Consider the following 12791-nt stretch of genomic DNA (forward strand, 5'->3'; position numbering starts at 1 on the left):
GGGGGGGAGAGAGAGATAGAGAGAGAGAGAGAGAGAGAGAGAGAAGGAGACAGAGAGAGATAGAGGAATGTATATAGACAGACAGAGAAACATTTTGAAGAGTCAGATGAGCAAATACACTTGTACACTTGGAGACAACTAGAAAAAGACAGAGTAAGAGAGAAAACATTACTGGGATGCAAGATGAGAGAGATAGAAGATGTGCTCTGCTCATGCTTGTCGACTAGGGAAATGAGAAGGGGAATTATGGGTAAACAAATGAACTCCTCCCAAGTCTCCCCTTGGATTTAAACTTCATACTCCACTGCTCCCAACACTCCCTCAATGCCCCCGATCACAACTGAAATATTGTGGCATAGCTTTGCAGTTCTCCCCTGTAACCCTGTCAAAAAGACAAAGGTACAAATTATTGCATCTCTGCAGTTTTCCAGAGCTTCCAGAGTCGACCAAAAAATGAAAAAAAAAAAAATCCCCTCTTTCTTTTCTACCTCCCTCTGTCTTCTTTGGAAGAAAGAGAAGAATGATGAGTAGGTTGAAGGCAGGTAGGAGGGACTGAAAATGAGGCATTTTTAAGAGGTTAAAAGGGATTTAGCCTTTTAGAGAATCCACGCGCAACTAATGGAAAACATGAAAGATACTACTCTAATAGAATTAAAATAAACAAAGCGTTAAATTAGCACTAAGCTCCCCCTTGGTTTCCACCCTGTTAAACAAAAATAAAAATGCAACGACGCATTTATGCACTCTGGTTTTTTTTTTTTTTTTTGTTGTTGTTGTTGTTTACCGAATCATGTTCTTTTCCAGCCACCTTGTCTGACTGCAGCATTTCACATTGTTTAAACAGCCTCTTTTCCTCTGCGTTTCTCCCCATTTTCTACCTGTGTTCCACCAAAATGGTGAAGTTAGAGTGAGATTTTCAGGAAGGCAGAGAGATATGTGCGCTCCAGGGAGCTGAAACATTTCCAGCAGGAGTAATTTCTGTCATCACAATGTCTGCCCTGACCTTCTGGGTCCCCTCAGAGCTCTGGGTAGTCTTGATTTTTTTTTTTATATTTGTTCACACACACACACACACACACACACACACACACACACACACACACACACACACACACACACACACAAAAACACACATATACACACACAGAGACACACACTCTCATGCCCATACATTTCTGACCTTTCAGCTCTCCCTGTTAACACTCCTCATAATGAGGAAAAAAGTTGCAAGGAAAACTGGAGCCCATTTAAACCAAAAAAAAAAAAAGTTAAGGAGGAGACTTCAAACAGAAGAACGTTTCTTCCCCCTCTGATGCATCAGTCAGTCGAGAAAGAGAGGGAGAGAGAGAGGGAGAGAGAGAGGGAAAAAAAAGCCCTGGGCTAGGGAAAGGGTGGAGGGGGTGGGGGTCATTTAGGGCTACGTTGAGGAAGCAGGGTCATTAATGCTTTTTCAGTTCAAGTGAAGAGATGCTGTCTCAATTTTAAACAACTCACAGTCGCCACAGTTGCTGTGGAGTTCCTTTTCTTTCTTTTTTTTTTTCTTTTTTTTTTCTTTTTTTTTTTTTTACCTCCGCAGACTTTCAACTCCCCTGAGACGTTGCGCAGTACTGAGGTCATTTCTTCAGTCTAAAACAGTCAGTTGAGGTTGGAACCTCACTTTATAAATTCATTGATTCTGTGGCAGCAATAAAAGCTGCACTGGTAAGGGAGTTGATGTGATTTTTTTTTTTTTGTGGTCTGTCTTTTGTAGAGTGATAAAGACTCCGATTTTATTTTTTAGCGGGAACTCCCCCCCCAACCTCGCCTCCCCCTAAAGTACATCTCCCTAGGTGGTCTGGGACATTTACAGTGTCATTTTCTGTGCAGTAACATGTGAAGCTATTAAACAGTACAGGCTGTTGTCCGTTACATGCCACAGAGAACACGCGGTTCGTTTCGGTTAACAAGCCCGTGGCTTACTGTGTGTAAGGAAGTGGTGTATTTATGATGAGGTGAATTCAGACAGATTTGCTGTATTTTAATAATGAACCATCTCATTTCTAGCTATCTAAATCTGCCAGACCTGAGCAGATTAAAAGATCCCCCCCTCCCCCCCAAGCAGCGTATTCATGTGTCTGATATCTTTTATATGAAGTGATATGACTGGATGTATGCTACCTCTAGCTGTGCTTTAACTAATTTAAGGAAGCTACTGCTAAATAAACCCCTATTTCTGTAGCTGTCCTTGTGTAGAGTTTTGCAATGCTGCCACCTAGTGGTCAACTTTTAAATGCAAAATCAGCACTGGAAATGCATGTGCATGTTGTTTACAGCAGCTGATGTCTTAAGCTCACTGTGTGAAGGCTTAAATTTCTTATCATACCACAAAGTTTGTCATTGGTCAGATGGCAGTCATGTATAAACCTATTTAATGTTAGACATACACCAGTCGTGGACATAAAAGCATCAGACATTCAGATGACTCTACTGTTTGCATGGAAATTTGTCCACCTGAAGACACAGTAGATTTGTCCTGTAGCTATCATTTCCACATGCTATTGCTTTAAACAAGTGGCTAATCCATGGTCACCAGCCTGCAGCACTCCCAGGATTATCTGTGTTTGTTTTCGCACTGAGAGAAGAGATTGTGTTAATCTCCTCTGAGAGATAGAGGAGAAAGAAAGAAAAAGAGAGGGAGGGAGAGAAAGAGAGAGGGGGGGGGTAGTAGTAGTAGAAGACCAGAGGAAGAAGGAGAGAAGGAGGTGTGTGTGTGTGTGTGTGTGTGTGTGTATGAGACAGAGCGAGAGAGAGAGAGAGAGAGAGAGAGAGAGAGAGAGAATGTAATAAAAGGAAGAATTCTTAGAAATGTGTTTGGTGTTTTCTTTTTTCCATAATGTGTATAGCATTTTCTACTGCAAGCTGTATGAGGATCAAAATGCTGAGGGAACTCATTGATTGGTTGCATGGATATACAGATGCAGGGATTATCTAGACTCACCATCTAAAAGTCATAATCAAACAACAGGGAGTTAACAGCCACCCTACACACACACACACACACACACACACACACACACACACACACACACACACACACTGGGACACACTTTCACACAAGCAACACACTTCCAAACAAACAAACTCTCCTTTTTGCTCTCCATGTCATCCGCTTCTCTTCTATCATCAGTAAAAAATAAAATATTGAAGGACTCCTTGTGACAATGAAGATAAAATATATACTTGCAGCTGATGTAATATTGTTAAATATAGGATCATACAGAGTAGTTAATTAATAGGACTTTCACCACAAAGCAATTTAGAAGATGAATTAGAATGTGGAGCAAGACAAGACAGGAGAGGCCGAGGAGAGAGAGGAAGGGGGGTGGGGGGTGTTTGTGGAGCCCCTCCCGAAAACGCATATGAGTGAGAGAGATGAGTGTGTGTTTTGGATGTCAGAGATGGTCCCTCGCTCAGTAGGATGGGAGTGGAGAGTATGATGGAGTAGAGGAAAGAGAAAGAGCGGGAAAAGGAGGGAGGCAGTGGGTGATGGAGTGCGAGAGAGAGGGAGAGAGAGAGGGAGGGGGTGATGAGTGTGTGCTCACAGTGTAAGTGACATCTCTCCTCCTCAGACAGATTGTCTCCCTCTGCCTCTAATGGGATCCTGTTAGGGACCTTTTCTCTCCGTTTACCCCCCTCTATCCCCCTCCACCCGCTCCCTCTCCCTGTACAAGCCCTCAATTTTTCTCCTTTTTTTCCCCCATATGGAAATATGCTTGTGCTCCTTAAATTTCAATATACGTGCCCTTCAAATCCCCTTCTCACGCTGAGTAATTTTTTAATCCATCTCCCTCTTGATCAAACTGTAGATCGGTAGAGTTCATGTGTGCACAGGTTCGTAGTGGTAGAGCAGAGTGAAAATAAGATGTAGGCAGGAGAGAGAGAGAGAGAGAGAGAGAGAGAAATATTAAGCACACACGCTGTCTTCCAATCAGTTCAGTGTGATTCAGCTGAGTTAAGTCTGTCCTTCAGTTTGTGCTGGGACTCTAGTGCATATGGGATTTTTTTTTTGTCTGTGTGGTGAGGCTGTTGTACCGCCGCCCGGTCCTGTAGGACAGAGAAAGGGACACAGAGTTTGTGACAAAGCCACGTTGGCTGAAGAGATTAGGAAAAGTGGAACACTCATCCACATGCTGCAGTCTTCCTAATAAGCCAATCATTTTAGCCCGGCTCCAAACTATCCTCTTCCCGCCAACACTAACCCATTACCCATGCTAACTCTGAAAAAGGGCCAGTAATTACTGAGCTTTTTGCCCAAACCCTACTCTTCTCCAGAACATAAAATCCATCCCGGGTCCAGCCAACATCTCACCAAGCTCCATCTAACACACTTTATGTCATAGGGAAAGAACCTGGTGATGAAAAAGCAAATAGCAGGGCAGTTATGGGCAATCCCGACTGGTGTTGGGTAGAGGTGAGCCAATAATGTAGCTTTTAGGAGACGAATGCCGTTCAGATGTTTTCCTTTTTTTTCTGTTTTGCTCTTAACTGTCCAGGCCGGTCATTACGTTAGACACATGCCACGTTTTCCTCTCGTATTATGGAACGACCGCATCTCTACCATTTCAAAGACAGAGATTTCATATGTTCACGTGCATATCAATTAGTGGTGGGGCTTGATGTTGCTTACAAAAGCTTGAATGCATTTTTAATGATGAAAAGAAGGAGACATTACTGTGTCTGTGCTATTTATGCAAATGTATACCATGAAACTCGTTTATGCCCACAGGCTGTAGACTACGAGAGTCGGAGCTCCTATTCGTTCTCCGTGGAGGTTCTAAATCCCATGGTGGACCCTCGTTTCCTGCGCCGTGGGCCCTTTAAAGATAGGGCCTCGGTTAGAGTGGCTGTACTTGACGCAGACGAACCTCCGCGTTTCTCCCGGGCCCGGTACCGCATGGACGTGTCTGAGAACTGCCCGCCGGCTTGCACGGTGGGTCGGATCAGCGCAGTGGATCCTGACACCGGACTCAATAACAACATCAGGTGCTTCGACTCAGAACCGAAGTCTATGAAATTTCATTAAGGTGTATGGCCTGACTGAAATGTCTAAGATCACGAGCTTCCGCAGGGTCTGTGAGATGGCTTATGTTATCCACTGCTTCAAGACTTGAAATGAACAATTGACAGATTATCTTGTCAGCCTCTTTTCTCTGTACCGCAGTGTCATTCCTTCCCTCGTTCTTTCCTTCTCTCTTTCTTTCTTGCTTTCTACGTATTAGGTTCTCCATTGATCCCCAGTCGGATCCAGAAACCTTGTTCCGCATCACCCCAGACAGCGGGCTGATTACCACGGCGATGGAGCTGGACCGTGAACACGATCAGTGGCACAATATCACGGTTATTGCCACACAGAGGGGTAGGGATTAACACTGATGCCTGAGTGGCATTGACCAGTACCATGACCATCAGAGACAGATCTGGCATGGCTCACACGACACGACTGATCAAGCGTCAAATGTATTATGACATACATTGTGACTCCATCTGTTAAACTGCTAATTTGATGACAATAACATTACACTGGATGATGAAGTAGTGGTCATTAACTTTATATAGATTGTTCTGTTAGCAGTTGTAGTGATGCTGTCTGTTTAAGAAAAATGCTCTTTGCCAGATAATGTTGCCTTGTTGGGTTAAGTACTACAGTGTGGAAAAAGAGGTCTCGGAGGCCAGAGGCACACCTGCCGGCTGCTGTAGTGGGAATTTGTTTTCAGTAGTGTAGAGCAGTGGCACTAATCCACAACATCACGGTATAGCCGTGTGTGTGTGTGTGTACGAGTGTGTGTGTGTGTGTGTGTGTGTGTAGGTGGGTATGTATGTGAATGCGATCCAGAACATTTGTGTGAAAACAGCCCAGGCAGAACAGAGTGGACCAGAATTCTAATGAGTCCGCTTTGCAACTGTGTCTGTTTGGATCCCAGTAGCTGATCAGTGCATATGGAAAACATCGCCACAGTTGTGCAATGCAGTTGTATCCTGTCATCAACGGTACTTGCTTCGCATAGCAAAAAATGTTGCTCTGGAATGAATGAGTTAGTAAAATTGTCACATTCTAGCACCTGATTGCCTCCAGGGTAGAGTGTGTATATGTGTGTGTGCGCGCGTGTGTGTGTGTGTGTGTGTACTTGTTTTGAGTTAGGAGGACATTTTACTGAGCACACTATTGAGCTGGGGATGCCATGTCAAATTGGGGTCAGAATCACAGTCCCTGCTGGTAAAAAATGCATGAGTGTTTTTTTTAAATAAAAAAATGATTCCTTTTAGTAAAGCTAGCAGTAAAGTGTTTTTTTTTTTGGGAGGGGGGTTGGTTAAGGTAAAAGGTTGGGGTCAGTGTTAAGGTTTGGTTCTTATTCTTTACTTTTGTTTAATGGAGGTCAATAGAGTGTGTGTGTGAGTGTGTGTGCGTGTGTGTGTGTGTGTCTGTGACAGACTAGAGGGCAGGGCTCTTAGTTGGCACACCTCAAGGACACCCTCAGTGGTATGTGTGTTTGTCTGCTGTCCACTACGTTTTGGTGCAAAGGTATTAGGAAAGTTCCAGTGACATGGTTGCCTTTGCTCTTTTGTCTTCAGATAGCCCTGGTCAGGTGTCCAGGGTGGTGGTTGCCATAGAGACGCTGGACCTCAATGACAACGCTCCAGAGCTGGACAGGCAGTACACTACTGCAATGTGCGATTCGACCTCCGCTGGTCAGGTGAGCATCTGGATCTGTAACCATGCCAGATCGTTTGTGCGCATTTACATGTTTCTCTATTCAGAACTCAAAATGTACATCTGTTTCAGCTAGAGAGCTCATTTAGGAAACAATCAGATTTTTATTATTTACGCTGTAGCCACACATACTGAATTTTTTTTAGATAATGGCTCCCTGTGTATCTTTTTCTCTTTTTATCCATGACAAAATGTCTGTTTGCACATTTGTTTTTTTTTTTTTTATGTCTTATGATTTTCTATTTTCTATTTTTTTTTAATTTCCCCTAATTGGGTTTCAGTGCCCATCTGTTCAGCTGTCTTGGCATGTCTTTTCTCTGCTTTTATTATGCATTTGTGTCTGGGTATCAGTCTAGTCCTCCATTCAGGGATCACTGAGCCCGGAGTGACGCTTTGCTCCAATCAAGAATAAAGAGATATTTTGTCTCCTACAGGCCTCAACAAACTGCTAATTTGACATGACACTATGTTAATTTGAATGCATGTCTGAAATCTCAAACCACTGCATGGTTTCTGCATACTGCAGACCTGAATTATCTTCAGATCTGTGTCAGACACAACAGTCATTTGTTTTAACTAAGTCCCTGAGGTGTACTGCTGGACCCTTGATGGAAGCTGGTGTATGTGATTATTTCTGGCTTAAGTATGTCTCTAGGGTAAACTGTGGTTTTTCTTAGCATATGCTAAACCTGTGTTGTCATATTCTTACTCCCAATGGCTCAGCACTGGGGTCAGAGTTAATTATCGTTTGCAAACATGATTTGTGTTAATCAGTCTCCAGTTTTCCTGTTTGGCAGGTCTGGTAAGGATACTGCCCATCTTTTGATTGCTGCATGGATCATAATTTCAAATGAGTTCTCTTTCTCTCTCCCTCTCTCCTGTTTTCTTCCATCATTGTTACTTTCCTCTGCTTGCCGTTCCCCCTTGGTTTCCCCTACCTCTCTCTCTCTCTCTCTCTCTCTCTCTCTCTCTCTTTCTTTTTTCTTTCACTCTCCCTCTCTCTTTTTCCCTCTATCTCGTTCTCTCAGGTGGTGCAGGTGTTGCGGGCGATTGATAGAGACGAGGGAGGGAATGACAGCGCTGTCCATTTTAACATCCCGCCGGAATCCAACATGGGCCTGAACTTCAGCATTAGAGAAACAGGAGGTGTGGTGTCTCTCTGTCTCTCCGTCTCTCTCTCTCTCTCTCTCTCTCCGTCTCCCTCCTCCTTTCCTCTTCATCCGTTTTAGTGTGTCTGTGGCTCCTTTGTGTCATCTCTTTGTGTGAGGCTCTTTGTTTTCTCCATTGTTTGCCTTTGCCTCTCTGGCTCATCCATCTTCTCCTTGCACACGCTGCAAATGTGTTCTGGCATCTCCAATGCATTTGGACTCAGTGGGCTGTACAAATGTCGTACCGGCAGCAATGGAATTAAACTCAGTCCAATTGATTTCAATTGAATTAGATTCTATTGAGCTCAATTTGATCTAAAAGCCCTCTTTTTCTATTTGTCTTTCTCTGTTTCTTTCTCTTTTTTTTTTTACTCTCTCTCTCTCTCTCTCTCTCTCTCTCTCTCTCTCTCACTCCCTCCAAGGTCCCACTGCCAGTTTGGTGTTGATGTCGCCCCTGCAGACTCTCTCTCGCTCCACGTCGTCCTCTCTCACTCTCTACGTTCCCTTGGTTCTGAGAGACGGGGCATCCGGGCTGACCAGCACGGGGACGGTCACCGTGTCCGTGTGCCCGTGTCTGAGAGGAGGAGCACGGGCGGAGGAGAAAGAGAAACAGAGCGATGCTGAATGGGAGAGAGAGACCGTGTGCTCGCCCCAGCAGTCCTCCTCGCCCTCTCCTGGCCTTAGCACTGCTGCCCTGCTGGCCATCCTAGCCTGTGTCGCCACGCTGCTCGGTAAGAGTAACCGCCCGACGTTTTTCCCTCTGGGAACGCCTGAGTGCTAGCCCGTCCATCTTAAGCATTGATTGTCTGTCTGTTAGATTGCTGTATCCTGCAACTTTATGACATGCAGTGTATCTTTGGTTTATGAACCCTGCTGCGTGTGTGGAAAAGAAGTGTTAAACCCAACCAAATACAGAGCTTAGTCTCTCTCTCTTTTTTCTCTCTCTCTCTCTCGCTCTCTCTCTCCTCGCTCCTGTAGCTGTCAGCGCTCTGTCACTGTCACTCCGCAGGCAGAAACGAGACTCCCTGTCTCCTCTGGAGGAGGACGATGTGAGAGAGAACATTATAACTTATGATGACGAGGGCGGAGGGGAGGCAGATACGGCTGCCTTTGATATCACAGCGCTCCAGAGCGCCCCCCACAGCTCACGAAGGGGGTACCGCACCCTGGACAGCAGGAACATGTGAGTTAGATATAGAACGTCCAAACAGAGAGGGATTTTGAACACAACGCTTTTCTCCGTTCATGTAGCGACTCTGTGTAACAGCATAGTGTTTAATTTGTGTTTAATTGAACATGTCTTACCTTAAAACTGTTTGTCACATGACTTTTCTTCATATGAAACTCGTGTCCTGCAGACGTTACTCTCAGCACGGCCAGGACAAGAGTCGGACCTACACTTGGGCACAGAACCCTGCTCTGGACCCTCAGTATTCTGGTCAGGTGGCCCCTCTTTACGGCCGACTATGCTACAGTAGCCACACTCTGCCCATATTACGTCGCTCACAGGGCCCGCTGGAACCCGGACTGGCCGAGCTGGCCTACCGCTTCCCTACAGGCCAACCGGACCACTCCCTGGTCATCCAGAACCAGGCCGCTGTGGTTGGGCCTCTGGAGCCCGGCACCATGTATGCGGGCCCACCCGAGCCCAGCAGCAGCTCCAGAGAAGGCACCCTGTCCCATGACGGAGCAACGGCATCAGAGGGGGGAACACCGAGGACAAATAATTCCAAGGAGAGGTTAGGAGGAGCAGGAGGAGCGGGAGGAGGCACAGATCCTAACAGTGACGCTCAGCAGCACCAGAACCACGATCTGGACTGGGTAAATACCGACCCGCATCTTCTCTTCGTTTTGATTAATTATCGTATTAATGGTTTTGTGGATTATTACAGTGTCTCACTCTTGTGGTTGTAGCCGTGGTGATGCAAGAGGTCACGATGATGGTGATGGTGATGCTGATGATGATGATGATGATGTGTATTTTCACACAGTGTCTTCTGCTGTCTTTCTCCCTCTTCATCCACAACCCACAGTGCAGTGTTAGCTCTTTTTAGAAACTCAATTAACCTTCACTGTGGCTCGTGCTTTTCTAAAATCTCTTATTTTCTCTCTCATTTTCATGGTCTATCTCCTCTCCCATTTCTTCTCCTCTTTTTATATATATATTTTTTTGACCACTCCCCCCCTCTCTCTCTCTCTTTCATACCATTACCAACGGTCTCTCCATTTTCGCCTTTCCATTGTGTGCGCATTTATCTTTCCATTTTCTTTGTGTTATATCGTTCCTTTCTCTGTATTACCCTCTCTTATTCCTCTCTCCCGTCCTCGCCTAACAGAAGCGTAACCTCATCTTGACCCGCTCTGACCCTCCTCCTCCTCCCCTGCCTCTGCAGGTCCAGTCTGAATCTGTTCCCAGAGAACAGACGTTGGTTCTCACCCGCTCTGGATCCGTGGCGGGGCCAGGCCACGCCGGCGGCTGGGTATGTGATTCTGCCACTCTGCCCATGGCGGGGCGACGCTCCTCACGGGCTGGCCTCTCTCCGAAACAAGGTGGCGCGGGGTCGACCGAGCCGACCCTCTGTGGGGCAGCGGATGCCTCAGCTACAGCGACCATGGTGAACCAAGCCAAGGAGGTCCAGGCTAACAAGGCAAACAACCGCAATTACGTCGGTATTCTGCAAGGGGAGCAGCACCAGAGGGACTATTCGGGCAGCCTGGGCCGAGGAGGTCTGGAGATGGGCAGCAGTTTTGTGGTGTCGCGGCCTGAGAGAGAGGCGGGGATTCCTCTGAGTGGGACATCCTGTGCTGGAATCTACCCAGAGGGGGCGGGGTATGTGGCCGACTGGCGGGACAGGATGGGAATGGGTGGGTATGTTGTCGGCAGAAGGGATATGACCCCTCAGATGTTGCCTTTCCCCGGCCAGAGCAGGGGTGCTTTTGGAGGTATTATGGGGTACGGGGGCGTCTGGCCCAAAGGGCCAGATGCTGGCAGGGGGGCTTCGGGGGGAGGGGGGGGTCACTCGTTGGCGCTGAGGGTGGGCGAGTTCCTGCGTTTACGTCTGGCGCAGGTCACATTTGATCCTTCTCAGCCACCGTACGACTCTGTGCAAGTGTACGGTCTTGAGGGGACAGGGTCTAGAGCAGGGTCTCTGAGCTCTCTGGAGAGTGAGGGAGAGAAGGAGGTAGAGAAGGAGGAGTGGGGAAGAGGGCTGGAAGAGTGGGGCCCGCAGTTCCAGAAACTAGCTCAGCTTTTCAGCCAGAGAGAGAAAGAGAAGGAGGAAGAAAATGACAACGAGGGAGAGACAGGGAAAAGAGAAAATGAGAAAGAGGAGGGGGAGAGAGAGGAGCAGTCTGAGGATGAGGGGAGAGAGAAAGTCTGAGAGAAGGAGAGGGAGAGAGAAAAAAAAGAGAGAGAGTATGTTTGTATGTGAGAGAAAGAGAGAGAGAGAAAGAGAGAGGGAGAGCGAATACGTGTGTGCATGTGTGTGAAAGACAGAGAGAAAGAGAGAGGGAGAGAGAAGGTAAGGGGCAGAGGGATGATTAAAAGGCAACAAGAGCTTGAATAATGGAAAGAGAAGTGAAAGGAGAGAGAGATGAAGAGGAGAAGTAATGGGAAGAGACAGAGAAAAACGAGTAGAGGGCAGGCTGAGAGAGAGAGAGAGAGAAGGCAGTGGAGAGAGTGATTGATGCAATTTAAAGCAATAAGTGTTGAAAAGCTGATATGTGAGCACAGCACAGATACAGGGACACTGAGGCCAGTGTTTCTCCACAGAGCATTCACCATTCTATAAGTGTTGTAGGCAGGGAATAAAGCAGCTCAAAGCATCCTAGATTAGATTTAATTCAGAGAGTTAAGTGTGCATGTGTGTGCGTGCGTGTGTGTGTACGGATTACGGATGTGTGTGTGTAAGTGTGTGTTTGTGTGTGTGTGTGTGTGTGTGTGTGTTAGAGAGAGTGAGAGAGAGAGAGAGTGTCTGAGGTGATGGTTGAGTGAGAAGGGTTATGTGTGTATTGCGTGATTTAAGAGTCTCAGTTAGAGCATGTTTTGGGGATAATGTGCAAGACAGTACAACCCCACATGGGAATGAGGAAATCTAGGTTTCTCCGTATCGGATAATAAGAATGCAGAGAGGGTGAGAGGTAAAGATGTATACAGGCGTTGTTTACACATGCACTAAGACTGAATTATTCACATCTCCATCACACTATTCCAAATGAATGCTATCAATATTTTAAAAAGATTCTGCGCAGTCATGCTGTGTTTGCCCACACACACACACACACACACACACACACACACACACACACACACACACACACACACACACACTAGTTACTGAATACCCTATTCTAAAAATCATTTAATTTTAAACTGTTCATAATCTGAGTTAAAGAGAAATTCACACATTTTGTCAAGAATTGATTGTAAGCAAAGTTGGTAAAGCAAAAAACAACAAAATGAAACAAAAAAACCCCCACACACACATACACACATACATACTGTATACAGAATTTGTCGTGTGAAGTGATTTGATATGCAGTGAATCAGTTGTGCATAGGGAAGGTGCACAAACGGATTGCAATGCTACAAAATTCTCAATACTGGAAATGAATGAACTCTTTGTTAAGCTAATAAATATTTAAGGGAAACCTGCTGACACATCCACAGAATCAGGATGCAAAGAGAAAGGTTTCAACTGGAATGCACTTTTATACATCAAAGGTCAATAGTAGATGATGAAAAACAATGTTGTCGTTGTTTGTTTTTGTTTGTTTTTTTGAGATGACAATAAAAAAAGAAAACAAAACAATGTTATATGTAACTACATTATAAATGTAAATATCACTGAATGCCGTTGTGAAAAGTGATGACAGTTCTGTAGACTTTAAAAAAA

This window comes from Chanos chanos, chromosome 5 (assembly GCF_902362185.1).
Source record: "Chanos chanos chromosome 5, fChaCha1.1, whole genome shotgun sequence".
Lineage (NCBI taxonomy): Eukaryota > Metazoa > Chordata > Actinopteri > Gonorynchiformes > Chanidae > Chanos > Chanos chanos.